Genomic DNA, 4,205 nt, shown 5'->3' with positions numbered 1-4,205 from the left:
CCAACGAAGATTTTGATCAGGTGAGAATTATTGTTCATACCTATTTTAAGCAATACAATTTAGTTGATTCTCATAATTAATGTATTTTTTTTTATTATTTTTTTTCTGATTGAACCATTGACACGGTCGCTGACCATTGTTATGACTGAATCGCGTCTTATCATTCAATTAAACAAATTACATAATTTTCAACTTGACTTCATATTTAGCTTATAGTGAAGAAGTTTACTCCCTCAATACACAATAGTGTTGTTTTGATAAACTGGGCATTTTTCATGGCCTTACATAAATCATAATTATTTGGAATGAGAAAGGAAAAATATTTGAAATTATTATTATTATTATTTTTTTTATTTTATTTCTGACACTAATATTTTTCTTAGTTTTTTTTCTTAGTTTTTTATTAGTATTAGGAGTAGCACTTCAACTTATGCCGTTGTACTTTATTCTATTATTATATTAAGATGTTGATTTTAAGAAGTTTTTTTTAGCACTGCACTTCGACAAGTCACATCTCTACCTTGCTGCTGCTGCAAAAACACACACACACACAAACACACACACACACACACACACACACATATATATATATATATATATATATTCTAGATGATTGATTTTCAGAAAATATTTTATTTGTAATTTCTTGTAGTAGGACTGAGAAAAGTTTAGTAGAAGTTCATTTGCTTATGTTTAGTCAGTTTCTCTTAAAACTCTTCAATCATCTTGCTGCTACTTGCGATTCAGTGTCCAGTGTTAACCTTTTTACAATATGATGGTATTAATAAGTAATGTTTGCTCATTTTGGTCTTTTTTTCTTGGACATCTTCGATCTGTCTTTGTATTGAAATGAATTAAACGCAGCTTTAGTCTGGGTCTCCGCTTTTCTTCCCTGACCATGGTGCTGAAATGCAGTCTCGCCTTCATTTCCCTGCATTCCCCTATTTATCTCTGTAATGCAGAGGATCTTATGGGGCCATTCCTGAACTTTTCAGTCTCACTTTTTGTGCAACTTTAAATTGTACACGCATTTATATGTAGATATTTTCATGAGGATAATTGATTTACTTCTTTTTCTCTGTGTCTCTCAGATCAGCACACACACACACACGAATAAGACCAGATCAAATAACTGAGCAAAAGCAAAATACTTTTATTTTTGTATTTTTTTATTTATTTATTTAAATGTTTGATATTTTCACAAAGTAATACAGTCATTTTCTTTAATATATATTTGTATTTTAATATACATTTGATGTTTTCATTATTCAAAACTCAGTGCAGTAGCCTACACATTTGTTTCTCAATCATGTATGATACTGAATTGGCTGTGGATTTATTTTAATATATCTGTAGTTCATTAGAATGGACTCAGAGTGCCGCTGTTGGTCAGTGTGTGACAGTTTAGAGAGCAGATTTGCAGCAGTTCCACCCCCATCATCTCCATATTATTAGAGAGAGAGACGGAAGCTGAGCACACAGTCTGAAGAGGAGGAGAGATAACGCAAATCACGGAGAGAGCGAATTTAAATGTATTTTCCTTGGAGTTGCAGTCTGTTGTTTTAGTTCTTCTTGCTTTGGAGAAGTACATGATTTCCTGCAAGTTATCTGGATTTATTTAGTAGGATTCAACCTTAATCTTCGTGTTGTGGTCTTCTGGAAAATGTCGGACAGAACAATGGCGCGGCAAGTACTGCTGTTTATTTGGTTTCTCTCTCTCAGTTCATCTCTCGGGCAGGTCAGTTACTCCATTCCTGAGGAAATGGCGAAAGGCTCTTTAGTCGGTAACATAGCGCAGGATTTGGGTTTAGATTTAAAGAGACTGAAATCGGGTAAAGCCCGTATTTATACAGGAGACAGCGCTGAATACATCGAGCTGAATAAAGAAAGAGGAGTCCTCCTTATCAAAGAGAGAATAGACCGAGAGGCGCTATGCGGACAGACAACGCCTTGCGCACTACATCTACAGATTATTCTTGAAAATCCAATAGAGTTTTACTCCGTTAACGTTGAAGTAACAGATGTAAATGACCATTCACCCTCTTTTAAAAGTGCTGAAATGAAATTCAGAATCAGTGAGTCGGCTGTAACTGGGGCTGTGTTTGTTTTAGAGAGAGCGATGGATTTAGACGTTGGAATAAATGGTCTGCAGACTTATTTACTAAAGCCAACAGATCATTTTTCATTAAGATTACAAAATCAGCCAGATGGCAGTAAGATAGTTGAAATGGTTCTTCAAAAAACCCTCGATCGTGAAAAGCAGGAGCTTTTGTCTCTGGTTTTGACAGCGATAGATGGAGGTGATCCACAATTGTCTGGTACTGCGCAGATACACATTACCATTTTAGATGCAAACGACAACGCGCCTGTTTTTACGCAGAAAATATACAAAGCGAGTATTAAAGAGAGCGCTCTCGAAGGTACAGTTTTAACGACCGTAAGTGCTACTGATATGGACGAGGGCTTTAACGGCAAAATAAAATATTCAATCACTAATACCCTCGACGATGTTCCTGAATGGTTTAAAATTAATAAAACAAACGGTGAGGTCAGAGTAACGGGGAATGTAGATTACGAGAAAGCTCGCCATTATCAAATTCATGTACAGGCGAGCGATGAAGGGGGCCTGACTGATTCTTGTAAAATCGATGTGGATGTGATTGATATAAATGACAATAAGCCAATCATCAGCATAATGTCAAAATTAACCACCTTATCAGAAGATTCTGATTCTGGGACTGTTGTAACTGTGATAAACGTGCAAGACCCAGATGCGGGTGAAAACGGACAAATTTACTGTTCAATGAATGAGAATATTCCTTTTACACTGAAGTCGACCACGAATAATTTCTTCAGTTTAGTCACAGATGGTGATTTAGATCGGGAGAGAGAGTCTGAGTATAACATCAGTGTGACGTGCGCTGATGAGGGCGTGCCCTCTCTCTCCAGCAGCGTCACTCTCTCCTTACAGATATCAGATGTGAATGATAACGCGCCTGTCTTTGACAAGAGCTCATATGAGGCCTCTGTTCAAGAAAACAACACACCGGGTCTTTCCATATTCACAGTCAGAGCCAGAGACGCAGATTTTAACCAGAATGCCCGTGTGTCTTACATACTGGAGGACTCCTCGGTTAACGGAGTGCCCGTCTCCTCGTTGGTGTCCGTTAGTGCTGATAGTGGAGTCATACATGCAGTGCGATCTTTCGATTACGAGCAAATCAAAGATTTCCCGTTCCGCGTAAAAGCGCAGGACGGAGGTTCCCCTCCTCTCAGCAGCAACGTGAGTGTGAAAATAATTATACAGGACCAGAATGACAACGCGCCTCAGGTTCTGTATCCGGTCCAGTCTGGTGCTTCTGTGGTGGCTGAAATAGTGCCTCGTTCGGCAGATGTGGGTTATCTGGTCACTAAAGTGGTGGCTGTTGATGTGGACTCTGGACAGAATGCCTGGCTCTCATATAAACTGCAGAAAGCCACAGACAGGGCGCTGTTTGAAGTGGGCTTACAGAATGGGGAAATAAGAACTGTACGTCAAGTGACAGATAAAGATGCTGTGAAACAAAGGCTCACTGTTGTAGTGGAGGACAACGGGCAGCCCTCTCGTTCAGCTACAGTCAATGTGAACGTGGCGGTGGCGGACAGCTTCCCTGAAGTGCTCTCGGAGTTCACTGACTTTACGCACGACAAGGAATACAACGACAACCTGACTTTATATCTCGTCTTGGCCTTGGCTGTAGTTTCCTTTCTCTTTATCGTGTCTATCATAGCCATACTGTCAGTCAAATGCTACAGATGGAGACGTGAGAGGATGTATTACAAATCTGGAGCGAATCTGCCAGTTATTCCGTACTATCCGCCTCTTTACGCAGACGTAGGGGGCACAGGAACTTTACAGCACGTGTACAATTATGAGGTTTGCAGAACCACTGACTCCAGAAAGAGTGATCTGAAATACGTCAGACCTTGCAGTGAGAGCATCATTAGTCTGGACACCAGTGGAACACAGACACTCCCGCATGCGCAGAGAGACAAACTGACCAATGAAGATTTTGATCAGGTGAGAATTATTGTTCATGCCTCATTTAAGCAATACAATTTCGTTGTTTCTCATAAGTAATTTTCTTTCTTTTTTTTCTTTTTTTTCCCGCGTCTTATCATTCAATTAAACAAATTACATAATTTTCAACTTGACTTCATATTTA

Source organism: Myxocyprinus asiaticus, chromosome 27, assembly GCF_019703515.2.
Source record: "Myxocyprinus asiaticus isolate MX2 ecotype Aquarium Trade chromosome 27, UBuf_Myxa_2, whole genome shotgun sequence".
NCBI lineage: Eukaryota > Metazoa > Chordata > Actinopteri > Cypriniformes > Catostomidae > Myxocyprinus > Myxocyprinus asiaticus.
Note: the sequence above shows the minus strand (reverse complement) of the source record.